Source organism: Ambystoma mexicanum, chromosome 5q (assembly GCF_040938575.1).
Source record: "Ambystoma mexicanum isolate Mex_15411 chromosome 5q, UKY_AmexF1_1, whole genome shotgun sequence".
Taxonomy (NCBI): domain Eukaryota; kingdom Metazoa; phylum Chordata; class Amphibia; order Caudata; family Ambystomatidae; genus Ambystoma; species Ambystoma mexicanum.
The window spans coordinates 667,163,202-667,184,365 of record NC_090933.1 but is presented as its reverse complement, the minus strand read 5'-3'; the positions used below and the strand labels follow the sequence as shown (position 1 = coordinate 667,184,365).

The 21,164-nt window shown below is 46.4% G+C and overlaps 1 protein-coding gene across 2 annotated transcripts in view; it reads left to right on the top strand.

The window, feature by feature from the left end:
* The window catches only part of ARMC1 (armadillo repeat containing 1), a 515,376-nt gene that overhangs the window by 141,080 nt on the left and 353,132 nt on the right, over positions 1–21,164 (top strand). The gene's annotated exons all lie outside the window — the stretch shown is intronic.

Genomic DNA, 21,164 nt, shown 5'->3' with positions numbered 1-21,164 from the left:
CAGCAAAAGGAAGTATAATCAGTTGCAATTCACTGGGTATGGTGGAGACATGGCACTGCAACGGCGCGTCCTTAATACCGTCACAAAGCACCGTACAGAGAGTGCGCGGTAGAATAAATTTATAAATGTGCATACAGAACAGCTTAATACATTTTATTCGTAATACACATGTGATGTAAAGTTGTACTTGCATAACTTTGGCAAATTCCATGCTTGTATGGGGTGGGCAAGAAATTGCAGTGTACGGTGTTTGGGATCGTTGCAGACTACCTTTGGGGCACAACTAAACATGCTTCCCCCTCCAGGCTGTTTTACAACGAGCGTGTGTTTTGCTCAAGTAGAGGTATGTTTGCTTTCCGGAGATGCTGGGGGAAAAACAAAAAAGGAATCGGCCGGCAACGTGTTTCTATTGTAACATGCATTTACGCATGTTGGTAGTGTCATTACGGTGAATTTAGTACGACGTACAAGTAGAGATGATGGTGCTGTGAATGCACAGATGGCAATATACATAAAATTTGCTTTTTCAGTGCCTGAGGATCAGTTATATGTGCAGTGTGTTAAGAGGCAACTATGGCAGACTGTGTGTTCGCTACCTCAGAATACATGGGTCAGTGGCCCATCGTACGCAGTTTGGTGTCGTGCAGCATGAACCTGTTTGGGGCTGACGGTCAGCAAAGAAAAGGAGCTAGTGTGTAAGTTCGTCAAACATTGTAAGTGGGTTATGGTGTTCAAATTTCCTTTATACAATAAGAAAGGGAAACCGAAGTTTGAAAACTTAAGCAGTAACGCAGTGGTTGCAATATGGCTGCCGAGCTATGACCCATGCGCTGCAGTGAAATGTGTTAGATACCTTTTATTTATTTATTTATTTTTAAATGTGTACATAACAATGAAAATTACCTAATGGCCTGCAAGGAGCCAAATGTTGCAACAGTTATGACAGTGAGATTTATGGATGCATTCATCAAGTTGTATAGTTGTGATTGTGTAGATTGTCGGGTAGGTTACTGTAGTGTTTGTGCATTCAGTGTGCCCACTTATTCTCCAGCATGGGGTCTGGCATGGATTCACATCTGGCATGCTCATGAATATTCCCCGGCTGGGAATCCTCGGTAAAGAAAAAATCAGTATCAGTTTAGTTTCTGATCTGTCTTTCTTAGTAGTAACCAATCACTGATCTCTGGGTCATACTGCCCCCAGCCAATGACTGCCCTCTCCCTAAGCCCCTCCCCTGGCAGCCATCCTCAGATTTTTGCTGCACGTTCAAGTGTTGGGAGTCCTCGTGCTTTAGCTCTTGAGCTTTTACTGCGTTTTCACGCTTTTTCAGGAGATTTTCTAATTTTTTCAGTTTAATCGAGCATCAAGCTCCACTGTTTCCACTTCCGATAATGGGGACCCGTTTCGGAACTCTTCTACGCCCCTCAAGGGTGAAGTTTTCGTCGAGTTATGCTTCTTGGAGGTCCCAGAAGATCTGAGGCCTACCTCAACGGACATGGCCCAGGAAAAGGGAAGCTCGACTCCCGGATCCAAGCTGTTCAGGAGCTGCCCGGGATGCAGATTGCAAAATGTTTTCAAGGAGGACGAGCATTCGAGATGTCTCTACTGCCTTCATGAGGACAAGACTCACGTGGAAAAGGACTGTGCATTCTGCAAGAACCTGTCGGAACGGACCAAGCAAGATCGTCATTCCCGCCTCGCTGCCTGTCTGGAGAAGGGCACAGCAGGTGAGAAGACGAAGAAAAAGTCTGAGCGGTCTTTGAAGTCCTGTGAGGGCGCCCCGGCGATGGGGGCCCAACAGAAGGCCAAGCACCGCGAGTCGGCGGGCACCGGGAGCGCCGAAAGGTCGGGCTCCTCGGCTGCCAATCAGGGTGTGACTTCCCCGGCATGATCAACCGCGAGCCAGCGCTCTGGTTTGGGGAAGAGGAAGTCTGAGAACCCGGGTAAGCTTCTGGAGAGGCCCCGGTCGATCTCGAAGGGAGCAGAGGGGGAAGCGATGCCTATATGGAGGTTGTCGCAGCAGCCCTGGTGAAGCTGACAAACTACGCCAGTGGAGGCGGCCTCGGGGCCCAGAGTTTCCCTGCCACCGCGGAGGGAATCCTCTTTCCAGCCCATCGTTGAGACCCCCGTGAAGACCCTGGTGGAAAAAGAGGGGGGGGCGGTGGCCATTACGGACTCAGATTCAGCCTCCGAGGAGGATCTGGTGAAAACCGTGAAAGGCCTCAACGAGAGGTTCGAAGGCCTCAATGAGAGGTTCGAGAAGGTTCGATCCCAGGGGAAGGATCCTGCTGATGTGATCGAAGATGGGGACGACGAGGGCCCAGTGGAGCAGCCATCCCGCCCGTCGCAGCCATTGCCCGAGCCCCAGGATAGCTCGGCGGCCATTTTGTTGGCGATCCAATCCTTATATTCAGAGATAAGGACGAGGTTACCACGGACCCCGACGGAGGTTCCAGAACCTGGACCGTCGGGAAACCCTCCGAACAAGAGGAGGAGAGTCCACCCCTCACTGCCCTTCGTGCCCACAAGGCCTGTGGACCCTTCCTCCCCCTCGCCGGACCCTCGGGATGATACGGCGACGGATACGGGGACGGATGACCACGGTGGCGGGACATTCCTTCACGAGCTCCCCCCCCCCCACCCCTCGGGCCTCTCCGCCCGATGAAATTGGCTCTTTCCACGCCATGATAGCCAGGGCATCCGAGCTCTTCCAGCTCTGCCCTGAGGAACAGAAAAAGGAAGGCTTTCTTTACAAATGACGGGAGGCCAAGAGAAAGACGGTCCTCGCAGTACTGTTGCTCGACGACATCTGGGACGAAGGGCTGGCTATCCTCAAGAACCCTTCCACAACACCCGCCAAGAGGGACAGGTACGAGAAGAAGTACCGGGTCCCTGACGCCGCCCCCTTCTGCCTCGGGGCCCAGCCTACGCCGGATTCGGTCGTCTCGGCAGCAGCCAAGAAGAAGGCGGTGGGTGCGGCGGCTTCAACTTCTACTTCCCCGCCGGACAGCGAGGGCAAGAAGTTGGACTCCCTGGGACGACGAGTCATCTCGTCGGCGGCGACGACGATTAAGGCGGCCAATGCCTTAGCGATTGTGGCCGCTACGACAGGGATCTCTGGTTCAAGATAACTCCCCTGCTAGACTTCCTACCGGACGACAATAGGGCGGAGGCCCTACAGATTCTGCAGGAAGGTGAGGTGGCGTCGGATCACGCCACTACGGTGGCAACAGACATTGCCGATACCAGATTTTGCCAGCTGGGAACAGGGTTTGCCTTCGACGACGAGGATGGCTCAGAGCTACTAACTTTCGCCAGGACGTCCAGACCAGAGTGTTGGATATGCCGTTCGACGGCAACAACCTGTTTGGGAAGACGGTGGATGAGCCCCTCCAGGCCATCAAGACCGACAGACAGCCCGAGCCCTACGAGTCCTTCAGCAACGGCGGCCCTTTCGGAGCTACGGAGGCAGACAGGGAGCTTCCAAGGGTTCCAGCGGTGGCTCTTCTACGTACCGCCAGGCGGCCTGCTCCTCGTTCCAGAAGGCCTACAGAGGCTGCGGCAAACGAGGAGGGTTTCGCCGCCGCCGTCGTCAAGGAGGCCAAGGCGGCAAGGCCTCTTCCAAGGAGGACTGAGCCGGCCGTAGCGCCGGGCCCCCACCGAAGCACCCCGGTGGGGGGCCGGCTGACGAAGTTCGTCAGCATGTGGGAGTCCATCTCCACCGACCGTTGGGTGCTGGACACCCTGGCCCGCAGACACTCGCTAGAATTTCAAAAGAAGTGTACTCACATTCCTCCCGTGGCCAGCAAGGAGAATCCCGTCCCTCAACTGCTGTTTGAGGTAAGGGTGATGCTCAAGAAAGGTGCCATCGAGCTCGTCAGAAAGAAGACAGGCGGTTGGCGCCCCATCCTGGACCTGCGTCCGTTAAACATCAAGGCACAGAAATTCAGGATGTCACCCTCCAGCACGTGCTGGGACAGCTGGAGGAGGGCGACTTCCTATCGTCGTTGGACCTGGAGGATGCTTACTTCCACATCCCCATTCTAAAAGGACACAAAGGTCCTCAGATTCGTAGTCCAGGGGCGTCACTTCCAATTCAGAGCCCTGCCGTTCGGATTAAAGTCGGCACTCAGGGTGTTCACCAAGTGCCTCGCCCCAGTGGCGACACGGCTGCGCCTGCAGGGGATCCACGTCTACCCCTATCTGGACGACTGGCTAATCCGTGCAAGTTCAAGAGAACTCGCTGTCGAACGCACAGCGAGGACCGTCCGCCTGCTCACGGAACTGGGATTTGCCATCAACTACCCCAAATCCCACCTGGTTCCGTCGCATGTAGCACTGTTTCTGGGAGCGAAGCTCGATACAGTGGAGCGATAGGCATCTTCGTCGGAAGAAAGAACAAAGGCCATTTTGGGCAAGGTGCAGCGCCTGTTAGCCACGGATGTGGCCAGGGTGAGATCCATCAAGTCCCTCCTCGGGATGATGTCCTCATGCATCTACCCTGTGCCCCTTTGCAGACTTCGGATGCGTCCGCTACAAGAGTTCCTCAACGCCCGCTGGATTCAAGCGGCGGGCAGCTTCGAAGACAGGATCCCGCTCGACGAGGCGTTCCGTCGGGCGACTATGGTGGGGTACCCGTGCGCACCTCACGGCAGGCACGGACTTCCAGACCCTGGCGTATCAGAAGACTGTGACGACGGACGCCTCCCTGGAGGGGTGGGCCCACACTGGAGATCTCCACGCAAGAGGCCTCTGGCTCCCGGAGGAGATGTCTCTCCACATCCTGGAGCTACGAGCCGTGTTCTGGGCGCTCAAATCGTTCCTTCCGACCCTCAAGGACAAAGTGGTGAGGATCTTCACCGACAACACCACCACGATGTTCTACATCTGGAAGCAGGGAGGCACCAGATTCCCAGCTGTCATGATGCCTACCTCCAAGGAGCCAGGTCCGACCCAGCGACCCCAGAGGCAGGCATCATTTCCCCCAGGGGAGTGCCAGCGGGCCCAAGCTGGGGCCCTTTGGACGCAGTCCTGGCGCCTTAGGCGCCAGGCTCATGTTGGACCTCTGTCCTGGCGCCTTAGGCGCCAGGCTCATAAAGCTAGACATGTGTTCAAGTGTTTTCATGTGCACTTACCTGATGCAGACCATGCTGCCACATCCAGGCCCTCTTGAGGCCTGAATGGAACTACTTTACCTGTGGGACTACTTTCCACCCGGGTGTGGTCGGGGAAGGATACATACCTGATCGGAGGAAGGATACACACTTGGGACTTCTTCCAAAGCTATTTAAACCACACCCGATCAGCAACTCACGCTTCGCATTGTTCTGCTCCTCGCAGCTAGACGCTCACCGTGTCAGCTCCTGCATCTGGACTTCAGCCACGCCTGTCAGCACCCTGGGTCACCTGCAAAGGGAGACAAGAGACCTTACCAGCTAAATCTACACCACGACGATCCTGAAAGGGAAGACATTATTTTTAAAAGCATTTCGTTACGATCGCTGCAGCGCTGCATTTCGCTCACCTTTCCTGGGTTCCTCCATCTTCAGCAGCGATCATCCAGATACACAGCCACTTCCCAGAGCCTAGAGAAAAAGACAAGAATAAGAGGTGAGAGAAGGAAGGGAATAAGACTTACCTCATTTCATTTCGGGTCTTGCCGCTTCCAGGCATTTTCCGGACCCCGGCCCCTATGGGGAAAAAAGACAAAGACATTGAATGAGTGTATGCAAAGTCAGTTCCCGAGCGCTCATCCAGAACTAACCTGCCATTTACTGGAACTGGAACTGCACGTTTCACTTCGGGTCGGCGCCATATCTCCGGCATTCCGAACCCCGGCCCCTAAGGGGAAAAAGACATAAACATTAGCGCTTGCTGCAAAAAGACAATGAACATTATTATTAAGCTTGGACTTTTGAACTTGCAACAGAACTTTTACAGAGCCTTACCTGAATAGTCAAGCTTACCTGAACTCTCCTCAATCCAGTGAAGTAATTGGGTTTCAACGCGCCCCTGCATCAGAAGCAGGATGGAGAGCTCATCCTTCCTGACCCTAAGGTGAGACTTCACGGGGAATCGTGGAAGTGTATCGTGGAGGGTTGGAAGAGAGTGGGAAGCTTCATCATAACTCAGTCAGTAGGTAATACTCCCTTTTCACGCACAGGGGAATAGTCCTGCGAGCCGGAGAAGCCAGAGTAGAGGGCCCTTCCTGTCCATCTTCAGAGTCCTGCGCTTCACCATTGAAGAAGCATCAGCACTCGAAGCCAGACCTGCGCCTCCGTGGGAATCGGGTGAGCGTTACACCAGCCCTATCCAAGAAGGCCCAGGATCTGTGGCACTGGGCCGTCGCCCAGGGGATGTTTCTGGTTCCCTTCCACTTGGCAGGAATAAAAAACACCATCGCCGACTCACTCAGCAGGGAGCTGCGCTCGTGCCACGAGTGAGAACTACGCCGGGACCAGGTGGATCGGCTCTTTCAACGATGGGGCAAACCCAGATCGACCTGTTCACGATGGCGACAAACTCCATGTGCCAGAGGTTCGCCAGCAGGTTCACACAGCCGAGGAGCTTGGGCGATGCTTTCTCGTTCCTTTGGAACGGCCTGTTTCTGTACGCGTTCCCTCCGTTGCCGTTGCTGCTCCGTCTCATCAACCAGCTCAAGAGGTCCAGGTGCAGGATGATCCTCGCACCGGCGTGGCCAAGACAGATCTGGTTTCCGGACCTTCTGGACTTGTCAACGTCCTCACCTATCAAGCTGGCGACGGACGCGGATCTTCTCTCCAGAGAAGGAGGCGCCATTCTTCATCACGCCCCGGTGTCGCTGAACTTGCAGGCTTGGCTCCTGCAGCACCAGAGTTTGGAGGATACGATATCCCGGCTGACTGCAGAGAGGTTCTTGCAAAAGCCAGGGCGTCCTCAACTCTCAAGTGCTATGGACATAAGTGGAAGAGGTTCTCTGTCTGGTGCCGTGCACAGAAGATTAACCCTCTGCGGATTACGGCCCTTCAAGTATTGCCGTACCTGCTGTCGCTGGCCAATGCTGGACTGGCTCACGCCTCCAAGATGCATCTGGCTGCCATCTCCCGATACACCAGAACTACAGGCGGGCGCCCTTGTGGTCTCATCGCCTGGTGAAGGAATTTATGAAGGGACTATTCCGCTCGTTGCCGCCGGTGAAGGCCCCTGCCCCGGCATGGGAACTAAACGTGGTGCTGACCAGGCTCATGGGGTGGGGGCCCATTCAAGCCTATGCATTCGGCGCTGTTGAAGTTCCTGTCGTGGAAGACGGCATTTCTCGTGGCCATCACCTCCGCACGACGAGTGGGAGAGATCCAGGCCCTATCTTGCAAGCCTCCATACTTGACTTTTCACAACACGAGGGTGGTGCTGAGGACGCACCCCTCCTTTATGCCCAAGGTGCCGTCGGACTTCCACCTCAACGAGCCCTTGGTGTTACCTGTTTTCTTCCCGTCACCTTCGTCGCAGGCCGAGAGGACTCTGCACTTGCTGGACGTAGCTAGAGCGCTGAAGTTCTACGTGGACCGCACAAAGAGTTTTCGGAAGACATCATAGCTGTTTGTGAACTTTGGACCTGTGAATCAAGAGAAGGCTCTCTGGAAGGCTTCCATTTCCAGATGGCTCTCCGGCTGCATCATGCACTGTCACCGGTTGGCAAACCGACCGCTGCCCGGCCGTCCAAGAGCCCATTCGACCAGAGCGATCGCTGCTACCACGGCGTTCCTATCTGGTGTTCCCCTGCTGGACATCTGCAGGGCTGCTACGTGGAGGACGACGCACACCTTCACAAGATTCTACTGCATCGATCAGGACTCCAGGGAGGAGTAAAAGGTCGGCCAAGCAGTGCTGTGCAACCTGTTCGCTTAAGGTGAGCCTGGTGAGGAGGTAAGAGATTCTTAATGTTGAGTTGTTGTATTGCTTAATGTCGAGCCTGTTGCCACCTCCCGTGGTTGTGCATGTGTATACTGCTATGTATTCTTATATTCATGAGCATGTGAATCCATGCCAGACCCCATGCTGGAGAAGGAACAAGTTACTTACCTGTAACTGTTGTTCTCCAGCATGGGTCTGCCATGGATTCACATGCGAACCCTCCCTCCTTCCCCTCTGCGGCTCTTCACTTGATCATACTGCCACTTTACATGCTACCAAATCTGAGGATGGCTGCCAGGGGAGGGGTTTAGGGAGAGGGCAGTCATTGGCTGGGGGCAGTATGACCCAGAGATCAGTTACTACTAAGGAAGACAGATAAGAAACTAAACTGATACTGATTTTTTTCTTTACCGAGGATTCCCAGCCTGACGGGGAATATTCATGAGCATGTGAATCCATGCCAGACCCATGCTGGAGAACAACAGTTACAGGTAAGTAACTTGTTCCTTATAGGCTTAGGTGAACAGTGTAGGTAGGAAACGGGTTATGTATTGCGTGGAAGAAATGGCAGCCAATGTCAACTTCAGTGGCTAAGGATTAGGTGGCTGTGTTATGTGTGGGGTTAGTGGTACGTGGATAGTTTGTATGCATAGTTGCACAGTGCTGCAGCAATTGTGGGCAGGGTGTACAATGTTGAGTGCATGGCTGGAGGCCCTACACTGTACATGGTGTAGTGCGTAGGCACAAGCTGCATAGTGTAATGGGTGTGCATTGCAAATGGTGACATTCCGGTGTATAGCAGAAATAAGTGCACACATTGCACTGTGGACATTGTAGAGAAGTATAATGGCAATCGTTGCAGAATTACTGTTTGGATTGAGGGGGGCCTGTACTGTGTTTGGTGTATCGAGTGTGACATGTTGTCGTACTGTTTGCTGCATTATCTGTGGGGGAACAGAACATGTTAGAGCAGGTATTTCGTTAGTTTGCAGTCCACTACATAGCATACATTTCTTTACTTTGTGAACCCTCAAAACTAGAACTTCATAAGTACTATGCTTTGAACCAGTGTACTGTGCAATGAGCGCAGTTTCTGTGCATAATCATTGGGCCTGTGGGAAAGACCAAATCCATGCTGGATTAAAAAAAAAAACTTCCACATTCTTTTGCTACTATGGTGCACAATGAATGATGCTCACCTTTGGAATGGTTACAGCTCTTTTTAAGGTGTACTCTTGAAGTAGGAGGAAATGTAAGGGTTTTTGATTTCTGGCCTATAGGATGGGTGGCGTTGTATAGAAGGTGGTATTTTGTAAATATTTACCTGCTTTCTTTTTGTACCACTGTTTCTTTATGCGTTTGGTTGCTGCTGGTGGTTTGCAAGTATTGAGGCATTGTACTGTGCTAGTGCAGAATTCTGACGGTAGTTGCGTACCTGTTGGCGTACTGTAATTGGCCATACTTTGCAAGTGTTTCACAATATGTTTGTAGCAAAGTAGTTGTTGAGGGTTGAGTTGGGTTGTTTTAATGCTGCAAATAAGATTGTCGTATTCCGGTTGCAGTTAGATACCAGATGGCGTATTCTAACTGTTTACAGTGGCCCATTCGTAAAGGGTACATTTTAGAAGCTTGTGTATTCCTGTTGCTACTTGGACATCTGTGTACATTCTGAAGTGGTAGTGTACCAGTATGGATTTACGTGGTGATGGGTCCATATGTCTTGGAGTTGTATGACTATTCTTGGAGAGCTGATGACCGATTTGCGTACATGGTTTCAGAGGTTACTGAGGATAGTTTTGAACCCTCATACTTAGTACTTTCCCTTCGACATATCCTGTGGAAAATACTGCTACTGTGATTTGTGTACACATTGTTTGTGTGAGTGTATTCATTGGGGATAAAATTGTCCAACACACACTTTAGTGCATTTCGTCAATGCCTGCAGTATGGTAAGTTGCTTTAGGTTGACAGCGTGGAAGGAAAAGAATGTTTTGTCCACTTACGCAGGTACTGGTTGTTACTGGGGACTAAGGTATAGTAGGTTTGTACATCAATGAGTACATTTTGGCTTCATGAATATTAAGTATGCATTTGCAAGATTTGCAGGTAATCTCTGCTTTGGACTGATGGAATTATCATTGCATTCCCACCATGACCATTGCTTTCTAATTTATGCAGTATAGTGGCCTCCATTGGTTGAGTCGCCTGTGTGGTAGATTATCGCTACTGTTGTGAAGGTTTTCTTGCTAAGTGATACCTGTCTGTGTGAAGGCAGTAAGTTTGCAGTTTTGGTTCCATCAGCATTGTATCTTAGGAGCATTGTTATTACATATTGACTGAGTGTATGTGTAGCGTCGATAATCAGAATTGCACGACGTGCACAACATGCTATAGTTTGCATATTACACAAGTTGCTGAAATGGAATGGAGTCACAGTTGATATGATAGTTTATTTATAATGCGCCTAATACCCAGAGGTTTCTAAGCGCAGACCCGGGGATCAAACCTCTGTTGCTCTGTCGTCTTGCTTCCAAGGCAAGCACGTTGCCGCTGAGGTATCCTCCCGAGTTAGGGATTGATACATACACAAAGCATTCCTTAGGGACTTGTTCCTGAATGACCTGGTTGCAGAGAGTGCATGTATGTTTCCACATGTAGGAAATGTGAAAGATTTAATTTGAGTGTTTTTCCTTTCCAGTATTTGTAGTAAGTACGTTAGAAATTCCTGTGGATCTTGTCTGTTTAAAGTGAATTTCACCATTCCAGCACTGTAGTCCAATTCTTGCCTTATTCCTCAGACACTGTAAATGGTGTCAGGATTACATACTGCATTTCTGTGAAGGACGAGCATTTGTAAACACAACTGATCGGTGCCATTAGAACATTCATTGTTACATTTGCATAGCAATTAACACCTGTTGTATTGGAACATGTGAATGGGCAAGGTACTTGTGTCTGAGCACTTTGACAGAAGGGTACGTGGTTTCTTTGCAGAGGCATTTCTTTTGTGGATGCAGTTGGGTATGTTTTGTCTTTTTTACTCCTTTCGTATGTGCGTTTGGTAGTTGTAGTATGAGTTGCTTTCAATTTCTTTGATGGTACTGTTGCGAAATCATTTACATCTTTTGATTGAATGAGCCTTCTTTTCAATCCTTTCGGTTTCTGAGGAATAGGGTACATTTTCAGATGGGGTGTGTACAGTGCATGCAGTCTATTGTACTCTATGATGCAAGGAATGTCTGCACCAACTGCAGTTGCATCAAAATTCACTAGATACAGTCCTTCCAGTGTATGTAGCCATGACATTGCTACATAACTCATGCCTTCTTTGAAGACTGTGCTGCCAATATCAATCAATGATAGAGCTAAGGTTAGACCTTATTTATGAATAGTTACTGCATAAGCTAGCGACAGAGAAAACTGTTCTCTACGTACATGCATGTCTTTGAAAAGAAGGAATCGCGCCGTTGTGCCTACTATATTTTTGACTTCTGAAAGTTTGTCAAACTTGATGTTTACAAACTGAATGCTGCTGTCCCGTGGGTATGTCTGGAAGCCAACAACTGTACCAATTGCTCCATATACTAAACCTTGCTCTACGTCAATTTTACGCTTTAGCATAACTCTACAGTTGACACATAATGTTACATTTTCTCCAAACCAGCTGTGTTGGAGATCGAGTTCTCTAAAGTTTGTAGTGGTGCTATGCCTTGTTGACACATAGGTATTGTCATACCGTGTGTGCACAGTTTCTGTGGAATGAATTTCAACTAGTGGTTGTTTTGCTTTTTCAGCCTTGTTACATTAAATTGTGAAAAGCCTGCTAGAGTTTGCATTAAGGACTTAACATTTTTCTGAGCCGATTGTTCCATGACATCAGTAGCACATGTTATGACCGTACAGCTGATGGATGTGTCTAGTATTGAGGGTAGACTGCGCCTCCTTTGATTGTACACCAATCCGTATGTTTTTTTAATGTTGGCGTAGGTGAGGTTTGCAGGCTGACGCATGTTTTGAGTTAGTTCTCTGTATTGGAAATGTTGCCAGAGATTTACATTTCTGATGCTTCCAAGACTTTTACGGCACTCTGTCTCTTAAGGTTTCGAAGACGTGTTCACCTTTGACTGGTGTTAATTGAAGGACCTCTCCGAAAGCAATTACATGTTTTCCTCCAGAGTTCTTTGTAGTCTGTTTTGATGACCTCTTGCAATCTGAGGCGAATCCAAGCCAATGTTAGGCCGGAGACCATGCTCACCTCATCTATTAGGAGCATTTTTTTTTTGTTTTAAAACTCTGCGTAGCTCCATAGCAGATTCTGCTGAAAGTTTATAGTACTCTAATTTGTTTTGCTGTTCTACTGGAAGGAGTAGCAATTGGTGTAGAGTGACTCTACCTATGTTGTAGGCAGCCAAACCTGTAGGGGCGGTTACAACAGCAGAAAGGTTGTTTGATAATTGTTGGAGGTATTTACTGACAATTTTTATTAAGAATGTTTTACCGGACCCAGCTTCACCACTTACATACAGCAGTACAGGTTTGAGGCTGTCACAGGTGCAAGTTTTACTTTCGTGCTGTATACCATGTTGAATGGTTTCACTTACTTCCACAAAAATGGTACGCTGTTCATTTTTTAGTTGGGATTTCAGTACTGCCAACTCTTCTGCAGAGTGCTCATACTGAAGCATAGTTGTGGTTACTTCTGTCATGGCTAATTCTGCCTCATTTCCTATGAGTGGCTGTCCAAGTGGTTCTTGGCTGCCTGTTTGAGAAGGTTCACTGCTCTCAAAAGTGTCTACATTTAGTTGTGCTTGAAGTTCTCATTCTTGTTGGTGTTGATTGTCCAATATGGTTTTGTACTGTGTAAAGTTTTCATCTGTAATTGGACTTTCACTGGCATTGAAAGCATCTTCATAGGAGGTGTATGTGGCGATTCTTCTTTTCTCCATAGTTTGAAAAGTTACAGTAGAGCTATGTAGTCCAGTTCTTTGTGTTGAGGAGTTTTTAATGACAAAGTCATATGATTAATTAGGCTGAGTTTGGTAAGTTTCACCAGGCTGTCTTCACAGCTTTCCACTCTGTATCTACATTTTTTTTTTGGTTTAATATTGCTTTTGTATGTGAAGTTTTGGGCTATCTGGTACAGGCACAAGGCTTCTAAAGTAATACTCCTGTTCAGGTATTATGTGTTCAATAAGTTATTCTTCAAAATGTCCTGGCTGTTGGGATCGCTTTTGGCTATTGTTTGTATGTCTTCGTACGATTTAAGTACTCTTTTTCTGGATGCAGCAGGCCCAAGGCTTAGCCAGACTATGTTGTCAGATTTCTCATATAAGGCGGTGCCGGTTAAACGGAAAGCAGCTTTGTAGCTGCCACATTCTCTACGGGACAGCATTTTAATGCCAAAGCTGTACAATTTCTGTGCCAGTGTTTTGTCAGAAGATATGGCATCCCAGAGGTCTTTGAGCTCTGTTTTCTGTGCTTTGGTTAAGTAGACGGTGACATATCGTGCAACTGCAGTGGAATTGTCTGCAATGTACTGTACATCGACATTGGCATTCCATAGGAGGGCAATAATTGCATTGTAATCATGGATGCACTTTGATGCTTCGCTCCTTTTTATGCAGTATGTGTTAGATTTTCCTTTCACACTCTGTTGAACCGAAGACATGAAACAGTTTACTTGGGCTGTTGTTGAAACTGGTCTTGGGAAACCAAAGCAGCATTTGGTGTAGTATTTGCCTCTGTTCTTATATTTGCGTCGACAATACTTGCCACACATGAGTCTTTGGAATTGTAAAATTTGTGCTCGTAGGTCACTGTGTACTTTACGAAGGGATTTTGCAAGTGATATATTTGTGAATGAACTGCAAAACAGTTTCATCACTGTGGCCAAATTTAGGAGCATTTTTAATCAACAAAAGCATGTGGATGTGTGGTGCTCTTCTGGTTTGATATTCTTTTCTCCAAGTGTTCCACTTCTCAGAGGGGAGGAAGTGCTTTATTGCAAAGGAAGTGCAGCTTGGCAAGGAAGCGCTGATGAAAGTAGCGTGAAACATTTTCTGGATTGAGAGAGCAAAGCTCTTCTGGTGTTCATGTCTACACCTGTTTTGATTTTGTTTGCTATGCGTCGGAAAGTGTGCAAGTCTTCCCATGCATACTCTGCACAACTTAAAGTGACAAACCATGTGGGTGGCCAAAGGTTGCGTAGCATACAGCGTACATCTGTGTGCCGTTGGAACCAGTACTCTTTTGTACCACGCATGTTTGCCAAGAGATTTGTAATACTTGACTGTAAAACGTCATCCTTCTCTTGCACTACTTTTTGAAGTAGCTGTGTAGCAGACATGTTTTGAAAATGGGAACCTGTTTTTTAATGTGTGGGCAACTACATAACATAGCATTGCCAGTTCACTTTCAAAGAGCAGGTGGAATATGTACTCCACGTTCTGTCTAAATCTAGGATCTTCAAAATACATTTGTAAACAGCGGTATTCTGATGCTGTTATTTTTGTGCATCTCATATCTTCCACCTTTTATGGTAGGGAGAGTAGAGGAAAGGCTTGTGATTACACTGATTGGCGCTCCTTTGGCTTGCCGCATTTGATATATTTCTAGTGCATCGTCTATGGTGTCTTTGGAGTGCAGTGGGTGAATTGTATAGTGGTCTAAAATATTGGGGCTGCACTAGGATGTAGACATTCAAATTGTCCAGTTGTTGAGTCCTGAATTATTTCGGTTGTTTCTGTCAGGTTTTCATTTCCTTGTACTATTCATTAAGGTATTGCAACGCCTCACTAACTTTGGTCACTAGTTGCTGCCAAATTCTTTTGTCTTTTGTAGGCACACCATTTACCAGGATAATCAAAGATATTTGTATTGGCCCTATCGACTCGTAGAGGGTCTAAATTTTCTTTGATATCTAATGGTAAATAAACTACTTTACCACGAATGCCTCTCAGTAATTCGGTGGGAGGCAATTTTGCAGTTTTCGTTTGAAGTCGTATTATTGCTTGAAATGGGTGCATTGTTTGGATTATAATGCTCTCATACAAATTGAGCTGCTGCAGTGCATTTGGCAGTAGAAATATTTCCAAATTATTACCAATTGTCCGTGAAGGCCTTTGGTTATTGTCAAGTTTTGCAGTGCAGTGTGCACAGTATGGAGGTGTTTGTAATTTTGTATTTGTTTTCAGCTATAAGGTACAGAGCTAATTGAAACCATTGGGATTCCTCATTGCCTTCTATTTTCTGCATTATATCTATAGTTTTGGTGCTCTTTCTATAGAAAGTTCTACGATAACACACATTTGTTTTAGCATTTCAGCAGATGTGCTTTTGAACTTTTGTATTTCTTTTCTGTATGTGTGATATAAAAAGTTGATACCTGCACTGTTGTCAGTACTGTTGTCTGAAAATGCTTGAGTTTTTAAGTGCTCTTCAGTTTCACAATATTTCATTGAGCGCTTCTTTGGCTATACCGTGTAGGAGAATATAATTTAAATTTTGCAGTGCTTAACCTAGACTTCTTGCATAGTACAGTTTGTAAACTAGATGTCTGACTGTTGAATGGTGGGTTGCTAACATTTTGATAAGGAGGAAGGTGCTTTTGCAAGCAGGTCCAGAAATACAGGCTAAGGAATGTCCTCGTATTCCAGTATAGTTGCCCACTGGACAGGAGTGCATAGTTTGTAGTATTTGTATTTTTCGGTTGTCATTGCCTTTGACCTACTGATTGAGGAATTGCTGCAAAGATTTGATTAAGCATTGGCTAACGTTACACATTGATGTGCAAGGCCATTTGTAGGTGATGCGTGTTACTTTGGTGGAATGGAGAGTGACATCTAAGTTTGATGGGGATATTTCTGAAAGTAGTGTTTCCTCTTCCATTATGGTATTGTATATCTTTTCATACCCTCTTCCTCTCCGATGCAAGGCAATTTGGTTGTTCTTGTTTGTATGATTCTTCATTGAAGTATGGCTCTGTGTTGGTGGTGTGACTCCACTCACCTGTACAGGTGTGGCCAAAGGTATCTATGCTGACATTGCGTTTGTTTCGAAGTAGTGCTTGCAATTTACCAATTAATCTTGTTGGTGTTTTCATTCTGTTCATAATTACTATAAAGAATTTCCGTTTCACGCTCAATGCACTGTCTATGAGCTTCTAGGATGAATTTTCTGCAGTAGGTTTTGAGGGTTGAGTGTGATTTCTGCCCTCTAATAAGGTTCTGAAGGACTCTGGTGTAACATTTTTTGTAAAATAACTTTTTTAGAATACTTGCTTGTGGTTACATTACCACCATTTGTACGTGCTCTGTTAGCAGTAGTGTGCGTTGCACTGTACTTGGTCGTTTTCTTTTCATCCTCACATTTTGACAGATCAACTACACTGTTTTCACTGGTAGATGCATCAGTTTTCCTTAATGACTGAATTATCTCTTCTCCTTCAACTTGATCACGTTCAGCTTGCAGTGGATGGCTACTTTCTGTGTTTTTAGGTTGCGTGGCTCTTTCTGCTTTGCTTTCTACAGAGTTGCAGTTTGGTAGGCATTGTGTAGTAGCTGTTGGCGAAGAAACGGAAGTGTGGGTGTGCACATTTTCAAATCTATATTTGTTCAATGTGCATGAGTGGGCCAATAGGAGGGTAGGCATTTAACTGGAAGTGTCAGTGTGCAGTGGTGTCTAACTTTCGGTTGGGAACAGTATCTTACTACGTGGGGATTAGTCTAATGGTGGCGACAGAACAAACACTGTAGAGGTGTCTTCAGTAACAATGAAGTACATACTGGTGGATGGCCGCACATCTATATGCTACAATACAACAATAGTGCACTCTTCTAGTAAGACATACAACAGTATGATGGTATTGTACGTACTTTGTTGCTTGCTGAGAGTAGGTTTATTGCAGGCTGGATTTTGAAGTGCACACTGTGGCTTTCCGGAGAGAGGTGGGTACTGTACCTGTATAATATTTTTTTTTGTGAATGCATTTGCATGTACTTTTCTGCATATGTATGCTTTCTACATCAGTGCAGGCATTATTGCTTTTGGGCTTTAATTTCCTTAGTAACATTTATGAGTTATTGTTGTAAATGCACACTTTTTAAAAATTGCTTAACTACTGTTATCTATGACGTGCGGCAGGAAACTGTCGTTATGCTTGCAATATATGTACTTGGCTTAGTTTGGTGGTAAAGGCTGCCTGATCATTTTGTGTGCGATTATTTTTTTATTTTTTTCAAATTTGATAGGTGTTAATGGGGGAATGCATTGTAAAATTGACGTTACAAAATGAGAGTAACCGTTTCTATATACCAATGGTTACGGGCAAATGGCAACTTTGCCACCACCTACCAATGTAGCAGCCATTTAATGGTAGGTTATGGGAGAAATAACAGTACGAATTTTGAGTACTTTATGGAGATTCACTGCTAGGTACCCTTTTACTATGAACTTGTAACACAGTTGCCACTGTACTGTACAAAAAATAGTTATACCTACTAGGTGTGGTGATGGGTAACGATGCCGCTGTATGTGGGTGCAGAACTCGTGGATAGTTTTACAGTACTTTCCCATGCAGGTGCTTTTGATTTACAGGACATTTGTCCTCTGCGTGTTTAACGGTTGGTATGGACTGTTGAATAGATGTGATAGCTTTACATGTACAATTCTTGGATGTAATTGGTGGATGGGTATGTAATTGTTTAACAGTAGCCAATCGGGGAGTGCTGGTAAAAGAGTACTGGAAAGGGAAGGAGGACTGGCCCTGCTTTACTGGTGCGCGGTACTTGGGAAAGCGCACGTGCCACAGTCTGCGCCTCTCACTATGCGGGCAAATGGAAATGGGACTGTGGGGATTATCCAATAAGGTACTGAGGGTGTGGTTCACAAGAAGGGGCGGTAATACTATTTTTCATTACTCTGCGTAGTGAGGAGGGCTGACGTGGAGAAACGCATTGTATTGATTTTGGGTGATGCCCCCTTAGAAGCCAGTCGATCTGCTATTTCCCACCCAATATTTCGCAATTTCGGGACAAGCCCAGAACATGTGTACCATCCCGGCATTTTCTACCCCACATTTCGGGCATCTCTGTGTAGTCACATTTGTGAATTTAGCAATTCTCTTTGGGGGTCATATATGCTCTGAGTAATATACAATTGAATCTGTTGTAGTCGGCATTCCTCTAAACCTTTTTGTGGTACCCCTGCGCCCTTTCCCATGACCCATTGCTCATTGTTTCCCCACTTTCCTCTTCCCAGTCTTGCCATGCCTGAGCTGCATCCTTTCCCACTTTAGACCTCAGTATTTCGTAAATTCTGGAGACCTCATGGCCCCCGTCTGACACCATTTGGAACAATTCGATAGCCGCGTCTGGCTGCAACCAGACGTAATCTGGATGCTACTTTTATTAAGCTAAATATATCCTCATTGGCAAATATGTAATCTCTTTGGGAACGATCAGAATGTGTAACTTTATTAAAAACAGTCATGCAATTCCATTCCTAACAATTTAAGTTGTATAATACAGAACTACAGTATTTCTGTAAAACACTGCATTGTGTCCATGGTTTACAGTAAAGTTTAGGTTAGTATATCTAAATCTCAGTGTCAACTAGATATTTTTGGTTTGTTGGGGAAGATGCATCACATTGATGAATACTTTTGAAAATGTACATGACCACACGGCCAACTGCTTTAAATGGCAAATGCATTTCTGTGACCTCACCTGATGGTTGCATTTATCTGCAACTGGTGATCAACGCATGAGCGGTTTTATACCAGTTACCCTGAAAGGGAACTAGAATATTCCACCTAGTTTGACCAGTTGTCTGCCTACTTCACCTACTACTGTGCTTAGCCTTTCATTCCTCTTAGATATTGAATACAAAAGGCTAACTAAATGTTTATGCAAAAGAATGATCAATTGTTCTATCCAGACTGTACATCAACACATCTACTGCAATACCACAAACTGGTTAGCCTCCAGAGCTCCAGTCGCTCTCTAAGATTATGATTGCATTCTATATTAGCACCTGCAGGACCGAGCTGGCCAAACTGTTTCCAGAGCCTTTCTGTCAAATCTATTTATTGTTGTCTATTTATGTAGCTAACCATTTACATTTTACAGACATTCAGCCCGAGCTCGCATAGTCCACTCGCAAAGTCCAGTAGAGTTTATGATGGACAAGTGCTATTTGCAGGGGGTGGGTGAAGCTTTTGTAACACTTACTTTTTTTGCAGTACATGTCAAAGAAGTTTCACTGTTCATAGCTTGCTTCTGGGTGGCAGCAGTGTGCCAAACATAACGAGGGTTTGTGGTGACATGCACCATTTTACAGAAAGCGCATTCAGATTCTTTAGTCACAAGTTGCTGTCGGTAGAGTGCATTTCCTTTAGGTCGGGTAGGTAAACTAAATTACTTGGGTCTAGTGGAATTTTAAAGAATTTACAAGACCTGAATCGTCTCTATCTTACTTCAGCGGTCCTAAAAATACTGCATTGATGATCATTTGATGGTTTGGATTAAAATAACCTCTGGTGGCATTACAATTCTAGTACAACATTGTTAATAAAATGGGTGTGTTTCCTAATCAAGTTAATGTTAATTAGCAAAACTCTGCTTATCAATTTTTGATGACTAATGTATGCCTTGACTTGGGACTTGAACAAATTAAGTAGCTAGTTTGAAGTCAAGAAGACCTGAATTTAGGTGATTCGAGTGTTCAATGTAGTTGCTATGGATCATGCATCAGAATCCCTTGTGAAAGCACAATCTACCAAGCCCCCCCCTGTTGCCTGATGAGGTTCTTGTCTGGAATCCATCAATTTTTGTAACGAGGTTCATAGCTGCTTGTAATCAAATCGTTAATTTCTTTTGGAACAAATCATTTTCTGCAAGGCTTGTCCGTCTTCCAAGAGTATCAGTCACTGGATCTGGCGAATTCATAATGTTTGGGTGGTATTTGTGCGGCCTCAAAATAGTTCAAAACTGTTTTACTTATGAATGAGTGTGCATGGCTCCATCGCATCAGGAGGTTGTCTGTTCCCTCTGGCTGTGCTATGCGAGTCTAGCCCAAATGTTTCAGGGGGCACAGCGTAGAGGTTGAGGAATTCACGATTCTCTAGATATTCTATCTGGTCATCTAGGTTTCTTATCGGGGCTCCTCACGTCCAGTTGTGCTCCTACGGATTAGAAAGAAAAATGTATTTATCAGCATGTGGGGAGTGCCCTCATCAAATTGGGTGTGGGCAAGAGTAGGCGTACTAGATTCTGAGTGCAAGGCTCAAAGTATGTCCTCTTAAAGGTCACATGATGTGCAAATGATATTCCATGAAGGTTGTTGCTTTATCATTCCTATTGGACAGTTGCATAGCTCCTATTCCAGCTTTGCAAAAGGCCAGGGAGAGAGATGAAAGTTTCAGGCTACTAGCCAGACAAAAAGCTGCTTCTCACTGACGCCCACTGAGAGCGAAACATGTCTGGGGATGCTTGTGGTCTCGTGCGGAAGGGAAAGCGCTAAATCAATAAATACAAATATGACCTAGCAGTTTGGGTTGGACTGCCCTTTTTGAGGTGGGACCAGGCCTGATTTGCATTTGGTCTTAACCCTGCTGTAATGGCTTGGTAGGCTGAAAAATGATGGTCTGGAGGGTTGCCCAGAGAAATGGCAGAAGTTAGGATTAATTCCAGACCTTCTTTCGTGTTGCAAAAAGGCATTTACCCCAGTTCTCCACATACACCACAGCACTCCATTTCTTATTCGCCATGTACCAATTATCAGTAGACAGTGGCTAGTGGCAGCAGCAAATTTTGACGCCTGACCAATGTTTTTCAAATCTCATTTTAGCTAGATCCAGTTTACTAGTGTCCCAAGCTGCTCAGTTCGTGTCACTCCCCCCACCTATGCCCGCCCCAAGATAAAGAACCCTTTTTTACTTTTCCGCTAAAACAAACCGCAAAGCAGTCCCTGCTAACTGGATGTACGCTTTACATTGACCATAGGCACTGCTGCTGGCAGCAGGCTTGATTGTGAAGCATTGTTTCTAACTGGCTGCCCTTAACCAGTGATGCTTGGAAAATGGCAACTCTGGTCTTTAAGTCCTAAGACCTGTGCGACTGAACTTCATTGTGGTTAATGTAATTAGCTGCTGCATACCCCATGCCACTTGTGTGGGCCCCAACAGAGTAGGGGCAAACATATGTGGTTTTTTTTTTTTTTTTTGGTACAATTTTGCTCAGGAGATGGTTTTGCTGTGCAATTGACAAGGTGCCCAG